Genomic DNA, 18263 nt, shown 5'->3' with positions numbered 1-18263 from the left:
AATAGGTCCAGGTCTTATAAAGCGATCAACGATTTCTCGTTCGGTCGTTAATCGTTAACTGCATTTCAACCGAACGATTATCGTTTAGATTCGAACGATTTAACGATAATCTGAACGATAATCGTCCGGTGGAAAAGGGCCCTAAGACAGAGATGGGGAACCTTCGGCCCTCCAGCTGTTGCAAAACTACAATTCCCATCATGCCTGCTTTAGCTTTGGCTGTCCAGGCATGATGGGAATTGTAGTTTTGCAACAGCTGGAGGGCCGAAGCTTCCCCATCTCTGGGCTATGTTAATGCTAAATTCCCTTCGCACAGTTTCATCTTGTGATGGACTCTGCTATTACTTTATGACATGACAAACGGCAGAGGACTTCACACAGAACTATTGGCGACATGTGGAGTCATATGCATCCCATGTAGTACTATATGGGTGTCACATCCTAACCTTGAGATTATTTTCTTAAAGGAGAATGTCTCTGTAAGCACAATGCTTCCTAAAGCACTTAATATACTGTTCATAGATCCAGTATAATGCAGGATGAGCCACAGGATGAGCCACAGTATAAAATATATAATATATATGAGCACCAAAATAGTAGTCTTTAAGGGGTATTCCGGTGAAAATCTTTTTCTTTCAACTGGTTTCAGAAAGTTATATAGATTTGTAATTTACTTCTATTTAAAAATCTCAAGTCTTCCAGTACTTATCAGCTGCTGTATGCCCTGCAGGGAATGGTGCTTTCTTTTCAGTCTGACACAGCACTCTCTGCTGCCACCTCTGTCCGAGACAGAAACTATCCAGAGCAATAGCAAATCCCAATAGGGACAGTTCCGGTCACAGACAGAGGAGGCAGAAGAGAGCGCTGTTTCAGACTGAAAAGAAGACATAATTCTTGTAGAACATACAGCAGCTGATAAGTGCTGGAAGAATTTAGATTTTTTTTTTACAGAAGTAAAATAAAAATCTATATAACTTTTTGAAACCAGCTGATTAAAAAGAAAAAGATTTTCGACGGAGTACCCCTTTAATACATTTGCAAGTAGCCAATGTACCTAGAAACTTATGCTGAAGTCTACATTTTTGGGTTTCTATTTGGAGTGGTCCTACTAGATCTTAATAAAATAGAACCCTTATAAATAATATCTAAGATCTCAGGGCTATGATCAGTAACTCCAACTTAGCTGCATTGCTTAATCAGAGTGTAAAAAGATCTGAAATCAGCTGTCTGTTTTATCAGATGCTTTGGCGACCGCTATCATTCTTCTCCTATCTTTTATACTGCAGCTCTGCTTACTCTGATTGGCTGCAGCATAAAAGCACAAGCCCACCACGAATCAGAATACAGCCAGTGTGCAGTGACTGATTACAGCAGTGCTGACACCATGATTATAAAGCACAAAATCATCTTATGGTTGTACTCGAGTATAAGGTAATTGCACATACAGTAAGTACTGAAGCATTACAACATCTGTAGCTGGGTCTTGCAGATGTGCAGTTTTCTTTTATACGTCCCTTGGGACCAACACCTTTAGCATTGCTTTCGTGTTAATTAAAGTGATAATATCGCTCTGTGTAACAGGGCCCATACCATACGTGGCATGAAAATCCAATATGGCTGATCTTTTTCTTTCAAATAAACTAGTTACAGAAAAGTATGTCTTCCCATACTTATCAGCTGCTGTATGTCCTGCAGGAAGTGGTGTTTCCTTTTCAGTCTGACACAGTGCTCTATGCTGCCACCTCTGTCCATGTCAAGAACTGTCCAGAGCTGTAGAAAATCCCAATAGAAAACCTCTCCTGCTCTGGACAGTTCCTGACATGGACAGAGGTGGCAGCAGAGAGCACTGCGTCAAACTGGAAAGAATACACCACTTCCTGCAGGACATACAGCAGCTGATAAGTACTGGAAGACTTGACATTTTTAAATAGAAGTAAATTACAAATTTTTAAAACGCTTTGAAACCAGTTGATATGAAAGAAAAATATTTTCGCTGGAGTACCCATTGAAAGGGGATGTCCATTTTTGCCACCTATTTTTGTGTTGCTTCAATGAAACTAAAAGGAGAAATTGAGCAGTTCTGTGCATACACGAGGCAAATGTTAACTTTACATTAAGCGTATTACATAGTATGACGCAGCAAACTTGACATTTTAGAAGCATGCCTTGTGTTAAATGTCAAGTTAAAATCTGCTCTATGTGTAGTCTTCATTAAAAATTTTCTTTGTTTGTAGCCTGTTGTCATGGTGACAGACATCAAATGAACCCTATGTAGTCTGATTCTCCAGACATACTCCCATATTCCAACTGTCACCTTTTTCCTGCTAACAGATGTATGGTCATATGATGGCGGGATCAGACTACACAAGCTTGTTTGTTGTCTGTTACCAAGGAAACCCATAGGTCTGTTTACAGAATTATAGGAAACGTTTAAAGATTAGGAAACATTATAGGAAATATTTACCATTTAAACATGTCCAAGCGACATGTCAGAAGTTTGTATCAATAGAGGTCTGGGTGCTGAGACCCCCACCGATCGCTAGAACAAAGGGGCAAATGCACTGTGTCCCTTCATCTTCGCTATAACTGGTAATAGGAGCAGTCTAGGGAATTATAATGAAAGCCTATGGAACTTATGGCAATTTCATATACTTGAAGTTCCATAGGTTCACATTATAATAGACACTGTTTGTTTTAGCAGTTTATTGCAGAGAAGAAGGGGCACTGTGTGTCTGCCCCTTCACTCTTGCGATCGGCGGGGTTCTCAGCATTTGGACCCCCACTGATACAAACGTTTGACATGTTGCTATGACATGTCAGAATTTTGTTTAAATTATAGTTACTTTCATTAGAGTGGTACTACCATTTATGTAAAATCTTCACATATTGCCCAAACATATTAAAGCTATGTTCACACGTAGTATGAGACCGGCCGTTACATTAGAAAAGAAAATCCCAGATGATCTCTAGCGTAGCTGAGTTCTGATGCATGCGCATCTGTGCGCGCCCGCATCAGAACTCCCCAGTGCACACTATGGAGCGTGTGGCACTGACAGGGTTTTCTGCGGCCACTATTTAATGAATAGTGGCTGCAGAAAACTGACATGTCAGTTTTCTATGGCGCCGCTAGGGATCCTGGCCCGAGAGTATACCATGTGTATACATTCCGTCCGGGATTCCCTCTGCCTGCAGCACAACGTAGGTTCCGTACCAATGACGGCCGTTGCAACAACGACCGTGATTGGTATGGAACTTACGTTGTGTGAACATGGCCTTAAAGTGTAGATCACATTGGGTCTTTGTCGTGAGATCCACTGCAATCGGAAGTGACAGCAAGGTGAAGTGCTTGGTAGCACTTATAAATGACTTCCATTGAAGAGAACTCTGTCTGTCCTGCAGGAAGTGGTGTATTCTTTCCAGTCTGACACAGTGCTCTCTGCTGCCACCTCTGTCCATGACAGGAACTGTTCAGATCAGCAGCAAATCCCCATAGAAAATAGGTCCTGCTCTGGACAGTTCTTGTCACAGACAGAGGTGGCAGCAGAGAGCACTGTGTCAGACTGGAAAGAATACACCACCTACTGCAGCTAATAAGTACTGGAAGACTTTTTTTTAATAGACATAATTGACTGGAGTTGCCCAAAATATTGGCCTATTTAAAGGAGTATCTAATAAGCCAATACATCCCCCTTAAAAATGCAAAGCATGCTAAAAAGTTGCACAAATATGGCACAAATTTTTGATAAATGTATCTAAAAAGTTGAAGAAAAAAAAAAAGAAAGCAGGCACAAAAACCTTAAGATTTCCCCCTAATGGACCTGAAAGTGGCACTTATAAAATAATGAAGCTGGATGTATTTCTGCAGCAGTTCCTTTGTTCCATTGCACCTGGGATTTTTGTATGTTATATTCGTTTTTATATCATGTTGGTATAGGGTGGAGTTTTTTTTGTATGCTTCACCTGTTAGAAATTGTGATGTCACATAGGGGTGGATACACTCCGGCTAGAAAACTATATAACATTGTTTTATTGTATGTTTGGCTATGCTATTGGCTTAGTGAGTACAATTAAAATTCATAAGCAGCCTATATTTGTGTGTATATTTTATGTGAAGCTTCAATAAAGTTTTTGGGCTGTACCGAGTTGCTGGAAATCCTCTGCTGTTACAGGCTATGGTCACACGTAGTATGAGACTGGCTGTTTCGTAACCCGGCCAGGTCACGTAACAGCCGGTCTCTGAAAAGATCATCCCGGTGGATGTTCTGATGTGGGTGCATCTGTGCGCGCCCATATCAGAACTCCCCACAGCACACAATGGAGCGTGCGGCCAGAGCGGCTCACTCCATAGTGTGCACTGACAGGGTTTTCTGCGGCTGCTATTCACTGCAGCAGAAAACTGACATGTTGGTTTTCTACGGCGTCGCTAGGGATCCTGGCCGGAGTGTATACCACGTGTGAACATGGCCATAGACTTCTAATCCACATGGCAACTTAATCTTACCCACATAATTTTTTAAAATAATTTTTAGTCTGTAAACTCTGGGGATTATACACATGGATGTCAAAAGGGATAAAATCTGCTGTGTATACTCCACGTCCGCCCTTACCCAAAATATTTATTTTTATTTCTCTATAAGGGTACGTTCATGGTGCATCAAATCTGCACCATCAAATCTGCTGCGGATCTGCTGCAGATCCTGTATGTGTGAACGCACCCTAAACAAACATTTTGTCAGGTTTGAATATTATTTATTTATTTTCAAATGAATTTTTTTTTGTTTTAAAAAATAAAATAAAATAAAGTAAAAATAAATAAATATATATATATATATATATATATATATATATATATATATTTGTAAACGCCTATAATAGTTCAGATCTTGGCAATTGTGTGAATTAGACTTTAAGGGATTGTACCATCTGCACAGCCCTCTGTTATTTGGCCTGATGGGATATACTGTATATCTGGCTCTTTGACCCAGAGAGCTGCTCATTCATTGCAGCCACCACAGCTTTGAACAGATTGCCCTGGGTCCAGCGTCTCTAACCCCTCGCCATAGCTGTAACCGAGGGAGGAAATGCCATGCGACGGCAGCTGATCAGTCCCAATGCAGTTACTTGTGTTCCAACATCTTATTTCTATAGGCACAGATAGGATACAAGAGGTGATAATAAGTAATAGTGTCCTATATGTGACCAGTGCCCAGCTCTACTGCCCTATAAAGTCCTTAAACATCAGACAAGGCAATGAAGCAGAACTGACCAACACGTACAGTGAATTTAGAGAACGTCCCCTGACACAGGCAATTACAGCCACATTAACGCTGATGGCATGAATGATGATCAGTGGCCCCGAGGCAGAAGGGCGAGAAAAGGGAGAGAAAGAGGCTCCGAACCGCAGAGCTACGTTATATTTCCTCCAATCAATAGCAGATATGAGAAATAGCCTACTTTGTGAGTCTGTTACGAAAAGAAGGAAAAGTCACTAAATAATTCATTCAAGTGGATCTAGTATGAAAACTAATAGAGGATGTTGTAAATAATTTGTAAAAGCTGCATTGTAAACCGTCACTTAATGCTAGGTTAATAATGCCATTTTAGCTGTGGACACTGTGGTGTGTAACCTCAAAATAGGTTATCAGGATTTCATCGGTGGGGATCCGGCACCTGGCAATCAGCTGTTTGCCAGAGCTGCGGTCCTTAATTCTGGAAGCAGACACCGCCGTAGGTGTGTAGTGGCCGTGCTGGGTTACTGCAGCTTAGGTCTCTACATCAGGGATGGGAAACCTTCGCTTTGGCTGTCCAGGCATGATGGGAATTGAAGTTTTGCAACAACTGGAGGGCTGAAGGTTCCCCATCCCTGATTTATATCAATAGTAACTCAGATGCAGTAACTCAGAACGACCACTAAACAATGTATGGAGCTACCTTCTTCCAGCTCTGTTCTCTGTATACAAGCCATGGCTCTGACAAACAGCTGATCAGTATGGTGTTGGATCTTGGCACCTCACAGATCTAAGATTGATGTAAAAAGTAAGTCCTAGAAAAATTATTTAAAGTGAATGTACCATCAGTACAACAGTGCCAGTGCGGAAGAAAACTGTGCCGTGGTCCTTGTTTTGAAGGACCAGTTCATAGAGGGGTGGGGGTTTCCTCCCACTGGAGGCGGCCAGTGCCCGGGAATAGAAGGGCGCCGTGTGCGGGAACAGGGCCACAGTTAAAAAAAAAAGAACTGCGGCTCCCTGTGCCAGCGCCTCTCTATCCATGCAAAACACTTAAAGCGAATATACCGATGGTACATTCACTTTAAAGTCAGAGGCATAACTAGTATTCATATAACCCCATACCTGAATGAGATGCCCCCCTATCATCTAGTGACTGAACCTGAAATAGCAGTTTTTGTTTGTTTGTTTTTTATGGTTTTATGATGTGTTTCAGATACTTTTCCACCATGTTCAACAAACAGAAGCAGTTTTGGTAAAAGGAGCCAGTGGCATGTTGTTTAGCAGGACCTGCCCGATAGCCTCACTGATAATGTGCCAGTACACATATGGTCCCTTTACGAGGAGCGATAATTCGCCCAATAGAACGTTTAACGATTTCGAAGTAATAATGTGTTTTTTTATTACGATCAGCGTTTAGACAAAACGATAAAACATTTGAAAAAATCGTTATTGCGATAATTTTAAGATCGCTTAAGCCTATCTCCCACATAGGGTGAATCGGTGAAAGACTGTTTAGACAAAGCGATCTGTGAATTTTCAGTGAACGACCAGCGACGCTTTTAGAACATGCTGAAAGATCACAATGAACGATTTATTGCTCGTTGCTTGATCGTACGCAGTGTTTACATGAGCCGATTATCGCTAAAATGTGATCGTTATCGAGAAAATTTGAATGATAATCGCTCCATGTAAAGGGACCATAAGGTAACTGATGCAGACAATGGCTGTACACAGCACGAGACCATGGCGGCCAGTGACTAGAAACAGAGGGCTATACAAGCACATCATTGATGCTGCCAAGGAAACAAAGACTGGTGAGAAGGGCTGGAGAAGTGGCCATGGAAGTGGCAGGTGACTAAACTGGTGAGGATTGCTACTTGTTTTTTTTTTTTTTTAATCTTCCTATTCAAATTTTTTTTTAATTAACCAAAAACCCCTTTTAATAGGCCCAAATGTAATGCTTTGTTTTCCCTTTGGCGCCTCTGCAGGAACATTAAAAGGGTTTTTCTGATGGTAAAATGTATTGGCATCTGACTAGTAAATGAACATATGTTGGTAAATAAAGTTATTTTACTACCTTTCTATGGTCTTACTTTTTTTTTTTTTGCTTCTCCTGCACACTGTCTGCTCTGTTATCTTCATTGCCCCACTTCTCAATCTAGTGTAACAAACTTCCTGTTCCTGTTGTATACTCTAGTTGGGAATTCTGCCAGTTCTGTCTCCCTCCAAGGCTTCTGTAGATGTTGTCAAGAAAGTGCAGTGAGAGGGAAATAAAGTTGGCTGAAATCACAACTAGAATGTACAGTAGGGAAAGGAAGTCCATTACAGGATGTACAGGAAGTGAAGCAATGAAGACAACAGAGCAGACAGTTTGCATCAGATGTAGAAGGAAAGCATCAGACCTCAGAAGGTAGTAAAATAACTTTATTCACCAATATATGCTCCTTTATTAGACAGTAAGTAACATGCGATAGATAGGAGATATATAGACATGAGATAGATGGATAGATAGGAAATAGATAAGAGATAGATATGATATGTGATAGATAGATAGATAGATAGATAGATAGATAGATAGATAGATAGATAGATAGATAGATAGGAGATAGATAGATATGAGATATTGTACATAGATAGATGATAGATAGATAGATAGGAGATAGATAGATATGAGATATTGTACATAGATAGATAGATAGATAGATAGATGATAGATAGATAGATATGAGATATTGTACATAGATACATAGATAGATAGATTGATAGATAGATAGAAAGATAGATAGATAGATAGATAGATAGATAGATAGATGATAGATAGATATGAGATATTGTACATAGATAGATAGGAGAGAGATAGATAGATAGATAGATAGATAGATAGATAGATAGATAATAGATAGATAGATAGATAGATAGATAATAGATAGATAGATAATAGATAGATAGATAGATAGATAGGAGATAGATAGATAGATAGATAGATAGATAGATAGATAGATAGGAGATAGATAGATAGATAGATAGATAGATAGATAGATAGATAGATAATAGATAGATAGGAGATAGATAGATAGATAGATAGATAGATAGATAATAGATAGATAGATAGATAGATAGATAATAGATAGATAGATAATAGATAGATAGATAGATAGATAGGAGATAGATAGATAGATAGATAGATAGGAGATAGATAGATAGATAGATAGATAGATAGATAGATAATAGATAGATATGAGATATTGTACATAGATAGATAGGAGATAGATAGATAGATAGATATATGTAGATAAGCAAAGCAGCACTGCTCCAGGTTGCAGTGGGTGCCAGTAGACCTAAGTCTTGACCATAGACCGTAATAATTAGCAGCGAGATAGTCTACGGCACTCCAGGGTTAACGGTGAATAAGTGATTTATTCAGATAAACATGATACAGCACTCCAACACACGCGACGTTTCTGTGAGATGCGACGTTTCATGAGACGTCACAGGACACAGTCCGATTTTTCTAAGTTCTTACGCATGCGCCAAGTGTTTGTCTTTCTCTCGAGTGGAGTGGTGGGTCCGGATCCAATGAAAGCATGAACTATGATACCTTGTTATTTTCCTAAGAAGTGATTATATGTGAACGCAAGCCCTTTTCAAGTGGATCATTTTGTACATATAAGAACTTTTATTTTATCACGATCACTGTGTGTCACGGACTTTGACACTGGGGGCGGCAACCCCTTTCTTCACATGATCGATCTACACCTATGTGAATTTACACGCCCATGCGTGGGCGGTATCCTCGTCACGGATTTGCTTTGTATGTTTGTATATCACCTGAGCTTGTTTAATTTGTAATCAATACAACCAATCACTTTGTTACACTTATGTATTTAAACCTAGCATGTGTTTCACTTTTTACGCTTGAAAACGGTGGCGTGAGGCCACAGAAACGTCGCGTGTGTTGGAGTGCTGTATCATGTTTATCTGAATAAATCACTTATTCACCGTTAACCCTGGAGTGCCGTGGACTATCTCGCTGCTAGATAGATAGATAGATAGATAGATAGATAGATAGATAGATAGATAGATAGATTAGGAGATAGATAGATGATAGATAGATAGGAGATAGATAGATAGATAGATAGATATGAGATATTGTACATAGATAGATAGGAGATAGATAGATAGATAGATAGATAGATAGATGATAGATAGATAGATAGATAGATAGATAGATAGATAGATAGATAACGCTATAGAAGGATAGGCAGATAGATAGATAGATAGATAGATAACGCTATAGAAGGATAGGCAGATAGATAGATAGATAGATAGATAGATAGATAGATAGATAGGAGATAGATAATGCTATAGAAGGATAGGCAGATAGATAGATAGATAGGAGATAGATAGATAGATAGATAGATAGATAGGAGATAGATAATGCTATAGAAGAATAGGCAGATAGATAGATAGATAGATAATGCTATAGAAGGATAGGCAGATAGAGTGCATCCAGTACACACCTTAAAAACAAGCACCACAAAACAAGTGACCGCTTCTCTGTAAACATAAGGACACTAAATGACTATGAATGTGCACGGTCCGGGCTTCTACCATTACTGTATTTGTCGGCTTCACAAAACAAGAGCTCTTTGTTATTAATACTATTATTTACCCGTTTATTCTTCTAATTGAATTCCCTGTATAACATGCAATAATCCAGCTGAATCCAGCCCAGCTTGATTTCATCGCTTTTCTACCTAGGCTGAACCTGTAACACTCTTTTTCCCGGTTCTTTGTTCATGAACAGAATTCTAGATTTAAAGTGAACATGTATAATGGAAATCCGAAGAAGCATAAGGAGACAATTCTTTGACTTTTTTACAGTATAGAGTATATGCTTTCTATAACCAACAACTGAATTTGGGCGCTGTTCATAATATCATCATAAACCCTATTCTTTCCTGGATAAGAAAAAAATTGCTTCTTTCTGTCAGAAACAGCACCACTCCTGTCCTCAGTTTGTGCATGGTATTGCAGCTCAGTTCCATTGAAGGGAAAAGAGCGGAGTTGTAATACCAGACACAACCTGAAGACTGGTGTGGCGCTCTTTTTGGAAGAAAGTGACTGTGTTTTCCTAATCCTGGATAACCCCTTTATGACAGGTATGGTCAATCTGTTTTTAAGTGGATCTCACTGCTCTACAATGACGTTTCCCAGACCGTGTAAGCTTAGAGTGTACTATCTAAGAATCCACCATATTTATCAAAAAAACTCATGGGAGGAGATTTATCCAACATGGTGTAAAGTGAAACTGGCGCAGTTGCCCCTAGCAACCAATCAGATTCCACCTTTCATTCCACACAGACTCTTTGGAAAATGAAAGGAGCAATCTGATTGGTTGCTAGGGGCAACTGAGCCAGTTTCACTTTACACCATGTTTGATAAATCTCCCTCATGGTGCTTGATTAATCTGACACCTAGTATACATTTAGGCCTATAAATTGGCCCATTCAAGCCAGGCCTAAGGTATCTGAAGTATATATCCCTAACATAAAAATGTCTGATGAGGCTCTAAATGTGGAGTCACTAATTGTCATGTATAGAAAGTTTAATGATCAATTAATAGTAAGTCTTCTTTTAATTGACTTTTCTGAGGCTGGGCCATCAGTACCAGATCAGCTTGGCCCCTCTGTTGCTTAGCCAGTGCCTTGTCCCATTCATTGTTTACCAAGCACAGCGCCATACATTTAGTAGTGGCTATGTGTGGTACTGTAATTTAGTCACCATTCTGTAATACAGCGCTATTCTGTAAACAGCGCCACTTCTGTTCTCAGCTTGTGTGGTACTGAAGTTCAGTTCAGCTTAAGTAAATGAAGCTGAGGTATAATACCACACACAGCCTGAGGACAGGGGTGGTGCTGTTTTGGGAGAAAGCAGTCATTGTTTTTTTTTGTAATCCTGCATAACTCCCTGTCAAATGGATTGAACTGCACAAAACTGCAATACCAGGCACAGCCACTACAAAATGAATGGCGCTGTGCTTGGTAAACAATAATGGTAGGTGGTGTGCACCAAATGGCCGTGGCCCCTTCTATCAGCTGATCAGTGGCAGAACTTGGAATGGAACCCCAACCATTGTAACATTGTAAAAAAAAAAAAAAAAAGGGGGGGGGTGTAATGGGAAGAGGCCATAAGACCTAGCAAGAAGATTTGTTTAGAGGATGTGTACAGTCCATGCTATATTTTCTAGAGCTAATGTTGACATTCACAGTGGAGAATTTAAAGAACAGCCCCGGATGATGTCAATGGTTCCTTCCTGTGTGTCTAGGCCTTTCTGGTGAGTAGATATACAAATGAGTTATGTGTATTGAAGCTACATGTGTATAACAATATATATATATATATATATATATATATATATATATATATATATATATATTCCAGCCACGTCCTATCACGTACCCCGACTGGGGAATGGACATGTTTAGGGCCACGTTATTGGATGCGGTGGCCTGGGAAGGGTTACACTTCATCTCCAGCTCGGCAGATTCATGTGACACTTGTCCTAGGGATTTTCTGACACGCTCCTATGATGTCATTGAATCTTTTTTAAGTAACACTGTTTCCAACAATAAAACGGGGGTCCGAGCAGTTTCCTAGGCATGAAGGAGAATGGAGTCGGAGTGTGTGCAGAGGTGACTCCCTAATAAATCACTCCCTGACACCATCTTATAAACAAGGCCTATGGTTCCGGTACAGAAAAATTGGCCTTCAAGGGTATCTCACATGTTGTTCTATCTTGCTTTGGATTACCTACGTCATTTGGTGACGATCCCCCCAAATATGAGGCCTAATTATAGATGCCGTTCCCCTGGCCGGAGACTATCGACATAGACACAAACATCTTCACCCTTCCTATGTATTATTTATATGTTATGACATAACCATGCTATATGTATCTATATATAGCGTCCTATAACAATGCAGTACTGGTCCCTACCCCACAATCACTGGCTGGAGCCATATCCAGACCAATGATCACTAGAGATCAGGGACTCCCGAGGCATCAAGGTTTTCACACCCCCAGAGCTACACTGTATATATGACCTTCAGAGCGATTTCTATTATTGTTGTCTGTCAGGCTGACGGATGAGGGTGCTTGAAAAAAAAAAGAATAAGAATAAATAAATAATAAATTTCTAGACTAGTCCTTTCTAGAAATGGTCTCTGTCCCCCCATTCTAAGCACAACACATTCCGACGAGAAGGAGGTGGAGGGGGGAGGGAGGAGTGACCGTACTGTGCAATAAATGCAAATTCAATGGCAAATATAGCAGAGCCTCCTGTATGATGGAGAAGAGGCCTGGGATGCAATTGGGAGCCGGGAAAGGGTTAATTCATTAAGGCAACATAATGACTAAATCCCTGTAGATGTAAATGTTCCCTTCTCCTCTTCCCTGTTACCCATCCCCCGTCACTGCCCAGATGAATATACAGGAGTGTATACATATATATATATATATATATATATATATATATATATATATATATATGTGTGTATATTTACAAATACAGATACATATTGATACAATAACAGATACATATTGGATACATTTGCATAGTCCATCTATATAGATAGTTCTAGGCATTTCCAGGATAAATGGCAGCTGAGGATCAGCTAGGATCAGCTGTGAATGATGGAACAGGTACCATAATGATCTCTGCCATGCATCCATGTAATACTCACCAGAGCACAGGAACAATGCTCTCTCCTTCTTTGCTTCTGTTGAGCTCTCAGCCTCCCACAGGATCAGGGATCTCCTCTATTCCTCTCCCATCAGGACACAGATGCCATTTAATTCCAAGGGCTGGATGGTGTATGTGTGTGGGGCTTCTCCTTTTATCTATGAGGGTCTTCTTCTGCTTCCTCCTATAGAGCTGAGATGCTTCTGTATCCCCCCCTGTACCAGGCGTGTCTCCTCTTTGGATCCTGGATGTGCAAAGGGAGGAGGAGGAGGAAGAGGAGGAAGGATGCTGAGGAACACAGAGCAGGTGCAACACAAACAGCTCCCAGAGACAGGAGACACCTTCCCAGGGGCTGGAGGCAGGAGGGATGGAAACAATAGCTGGGCTAGGGAGGGCAAGGATGGAAGCTGCCTCCCTGACAGTGTCTGTAAGCAGGGCTGTGTGTCTCTCTGTGTCTGTGTGTGTGTGCAAAAAAAGCAGATGTGAGCAGCATCAAAGCCAGTCAGCAAGAGCTCGTGTCAGAGCGCCCCCTGCTGGCTGCTAGATGCTCAGTGCTGAGAAACTGCCAGATGCATCAAGAGAAGGGGAGATCGATCCAGGCTCCCACAGAGCTGTCATAGGGAGAGTATACACAGTATATATATCTATATCTATCTATCTATCTATCTATCTGTATGTATATATATATATATATATATATATATATATATATATATATATATATAATATACCATCAGCAATAAGATGAAAACCCCTGACAGGTGCTGTGGATAACATTATACATGTAGTGGCCACCAATTTTGTTATTTGATCTATTTTGATTTTGACTGCCGCGAAGACAGGGAGGGTATACAGTACATTTGGGAAATGGACCAAACTTAGGCTACGTTGGTTTCATTAAAGCAGGGGTGTCAAACCTGTGGCCCTCCAACTGTTGCAAAACTACATTTCCCATCATTCACTGTCATGGCGTTTTGGGACTTGTAGTTTCGCAACAGCTGAAGGGATGTAGGTTTGACACCTGTGCATAAAAGAGGTTGTCCAGGGAAATTTAACTCATCACCTAGTATGAGATCGTCCCGTCGTGCCTAATACACAGCTCGATAATGGTGTAGTAAGGGCTATACTGTATATATATATATACTGTATGTCATCAGTGATGTCCATGCAGCCCTTGCCTTGAATGTAAAAAAATAAAGTTTATTTATACCTGTCCACACTCCCCAGTGTTTTCCTGGCTTCTGCCCACTACCTGATGGTCTCTGAAAGTGATAGGCCGCTCAATCACTGGCAGTGACTGGCTGAGTGGCCTACCACTTCAAAAACTGGCTCTGAAGTTGCAGCGGCGGCTGCGGGTAGCAGGCAGAAACCAGGAGAACGCCGGGGAGCGTGGACAGGTATGAATAAACTTTTTTTTTTCCTACACAGTCATCAGCTACACGTAGCGATGCGCAGGTATCTGATCATTGTCTTTATTACACACATAGATAAGCTGCCGAATCCGCCTGATTGGGCAGATTATTGCTCCGTGTAATAGGGCCTTAATACTTGAAAGTCAATGAGCTTGCCAGGAACACTTTAGGAACCCTCTGTACTGAGCCCTCTGAGCACCTGAGAAGATCCCACCCTTTAAGCCCTTGCAGCATTTTTGTTGCTGGAATAAGACGTCACTCTATAGTGTGGTAGTGCTCGTGGTCGGAACTGGTCCCAGCGGATAGTTAAAGGATGATCCCGGCACTCACTGATACTTAGTGTTCTTTTATTGAAGTATCACATAGTACAAACAGGAGGACACAGCGTTTCGGCTCGTGGCCTTCATCAGCTGATGAAGGCCACGAGCCAAAACGCCGCGTCCTCCTGTTTGTACTATGTAATACTTCAATAATAGAACACTAAGCATCAGTGAGTGCCGGGATCATCCGTTAACTTGCAGCATTGGTGGCCAGGACCTTCTACACCTCTTCTTCTGATAGCTGAAACTTGCTGAAAGGTCCAATTTATGCATCAAAAGACACATCTAAGCTGCTGCACACCTGCTTTATAAAAATGAATGAGGACAAGGTACATCCATGGGAAGGCAGTTGAGTTCTGGAACCTTGACGTGCTTATAAGTGTATGATTCCAGTTTTAGGATATGTTCACATGATGCAGATCCACAGATGATCAGTTGCAGAAAATAGACAGCAGATAAGTAACACATCTGCATTAAAAAGGTTCCCATATGTCGATTATTGCCCTGACTCATTGTGTCAACAACACTTTCCTCTTGGATATTGTGGGAGTTAATAAGGTTCTGGAGGGAAGTGTTTTAATAAAAAATCTGAACATAAGAACAAGGGGTTAGTTGGTGAAAGATCAAAAATAACATGAGAAGATATTACTTTAGGCCCCATTCACACGTCCGTGTCAGTTTTTACTGTCAGGAAATCCTGATCAGGAGACCTCAAATGTCATCAGGATAGTATCAGGATTTCCTGACAGTAATCCGTTTTTACCATCAGGAAACCATCAGGAAAAACCTTCAGGATTTCCTGATGAGATAATATGGTCTAGTATGCCAACATAAATCACAGGTACCCGTGTACCTGGATGGCCACAGGCTGCAGAACTACAACTCCCATCATGGCCTGTCAGCAAGGCATGATGGGAGTTGTACGTCTGCAACCTGGATGGCCACAGACTGCAGAACTACAACTCCCATCATGGCCTGTCAACAAGGCATGATGGGAGTTGTACGTCTGCAACCTGGATGGCCACAGACTGCAGAACTACAACTCCCATCATGGCCTGTCAGCAAGGCATGATGGGAGTTGTACGTCTGCAACCTGGATGGCCACAGACTGCAGAACTACAACTCCCATCATGGCCTGCCAGCAGAGCCATGATGGGCGTTGTACTTCTGCAACCTGGATGGCCACAGGCTGCAGAACTACAACTCCCATCATGGCCTGTCAGCAAGGCATGATGGGAGTTGTACGTCTGCAACCTGGATGGCCACAGACTGCAGAACTACAACTCCCATCATGGCCTGCCAGCAGAGCCATGATGGGAGTTGTACTTCTGCAACCTGGATGGCCACAGGCTGCAGAACTACAACTCCCATCATGGCCTGTCAGCAAGGCATGATGGGAGTTGTACGTCTGCAACCTGGATGGCCACAGACTGCAGAACTACAACTCCCATCATGGCCTGCCAGCAGAGCCATGATGGGAGTTGTACTTCTGCAACCTGGATGGCCACAGGCTGCAGAACTACAACTCCCATCATGGCCTGTCAGCAAGGCATGATGGGAGTTGTACGTCTGCAACCTGGATGGCCACAGACTGCAGAACTACAACTCCCATCATGGCCTGCCAGCAGAGCCATGATGGGAGTTGTACTTCTGCAACCTGGATGGCCACAGGCTGCAGAACTACAACTCCCATCATGGCCTGCCAGCAGAGCCATGATGGGAGTTGTACTTCTGCAACCTGGATGGCCACAGGCTGCAGAACTACAACTCCCATCATGGCCTGCCAGCACAGCATGGTGGGAGTAGTAGTCCTAAGGGGTAATCTCACCTGTCCTGGATCCTGCTCTGTCGGGGCCGCGAGGTTGGGGTCCGGGTCCGGGTCAGAGTGCAGTGCTGAGGTCCGGGCGGCGGCGGTCGGAGGTGCGGAGCATCCGGCGGGCGGCCTGGTGGTGAGTTCCCGGGGGGGAGAGGGTCAGATGCAAGAGAGTCGGTGCTCCAGTGGTGAGCGGCGGCGGGGGGCGGGGGGCGGGGGGGACTAGCGGGTACTGGGGGTTAGGCGGCGGCGGCGGCGGGGGGGGGGGAATAGCGGGTACTGGGGGTTAGGCGGCGGGGGGGGGATCTGCACCGCACTCTGGCCGGCCAGCCCTGTAGTGCCGGGCAGAGTGTGCGGTGCGGTGCGGGGGGATGGGGGTGTGCGGGTGATCGGACGGCGGCCGAGGCTGGCTCTCTACCAGTCCGGAATCGCGGGCACTTTCCTGATATACATCAGGAAAATGCCCGTGATTCCGGCGCTCCCATAGACTAATGTTAGTCTATGAGTCCGGAAATCCGTCCGGATTTCCTGATAGGAAATCCGGACAGATTTTCCGGACGTGTGAAGGGGGCCTTACTGAAAGAGTAGTTGATACTTGTAACAAACTTACAGCAGATGTGGTTATTAAATCTACAATAAGTGAATGTAAACCTGCCTGGCATAACCCTATATCTATCCTAAGATAATAAGAAGGGAAATACTAAAAGGGCAGACTAGAAGACCAGGTGGTCTTTTTCTGCCAACAACCTTATATGTATTTATGTTACTTACAAGACTGACACACTACTTGCTGTCTTTTAGCCTGGAAATCACCTTCATGAGTCTTATATCACATAGACAAGCAGATAACATTGGGAGGGGGGGGGGTCTATGAACCTAAAGTCCAACAAATTCATGAAATGAAGAAGCTCTTGCGCTATGCTTGGTTTTCAGTGAGCGCGAAACCTTTGGGAGCTTGGATCTCCATTATGTTGAGACCTTTTGTTTACATTTTCCTACAATGTCATGTATTGTACATATCCAGGGGGCGTTGTACATTGTTGCCTTACTGAGGCTCATATGATTGAGTATGTGTAAGGATCTGTTCACATCTGCGACAGACAAGATAATGGACACATTTTGATAAAATCAAACAGAATTCATTATAAGTCAATGGGGGAGATTCATCAAACATGGTGTAAAGTGAAAGTGGCCCAGTTGCCCCTAGCAACCAATCAGATTCCACTTTTCATTCCTCAAAGACTCTTTGGAAAATGAAAGGTGGAATCTGATTGGTTGCTTGGGGACACTGAGCCAGTTTAACTTTACACCATGTTGGATAAATCTCCCCCAGTGGGTGTGTTGGTCACCACTGAGGATTGTCATGTGACATAGCCATCACCACTTCCTATAGTATACATGGATGCCACAATGCCGATGTATACAGGGTCTTATATTCTTGTTTCCACTGTGGATTTTGTTTCCTGTAGTCTCATTTTGTGTGTAGTTTAATGGGAACTATGTCAATGCGTATTGATGTCCTGCTGAGCTTGTGCTTATGCACAGATGGTAATGTGAAGAATCAGAGCTGTAGTGTAAAGCATGGGGGCATAGCACAGCACCACCACAAACCAGGGTTCCACAACACAGAAAAATACTAAAATCTCTAACTAAAAGACAACTTTGTGACCAGACACTATGTAGTTGATCTTTCTTTGAATTAAAAGAAAAAAATAAGTTATTGAATAAAACAGAACACACACAGG

At 42.2% G+C, this 18263-nt stretch overlaps 1 protein-coding gene and 1 long non-coding RNA gene across 2 annotated transcripts in view; one reads left to right on the top strand and one right to left on the bottom strand.

The window, feature by feature from the left end:
* The window catches only part of LOC138800816 (sodium channel protein type 2 subunit alpha-like), a 180589-nt gene extending 167528 nt beyond the window's left edge, over positions 1-13061 (bottom strand). The window contains exon 1 of the mRNA XM_069982869.1: positions 12975-13061. The gene's annotated coding sequence lies outside the window, so the exon portion shown is untranslated. The remainder of the gene's footprint in view (positions 1-12974) is intronic.
* Positions 1-18263, top strand: part of LOC138800817 (uncharacterized) — a 43704-nt gene that overhangs the window by 10652 nt on the left and 14789 nt on the right. The window lies entirely within an intron of this gene.

The sequence above is a fragment of the Dendropsophus ebraccatus genome, chromosome 9 (genome assembly GCF_027789765.1).
Source record: "Dendropsophus ebraccatus isolate aDenEbr1 chromosome 9, aDenEbr1.pat, whole genome shotgun sequence".
Lineage (NCBI taxonomy): Eukaryota > Metazoa > Chordata > Amphibia > Anura > Hylidae > Dendropsophus > Dendropsophus ebraccatus.
The sequence above is the reverse complement of the archived record's forward strand: the minus strand, read 5'-3'. Positions and strand labels throughout refer to the sequence as shown.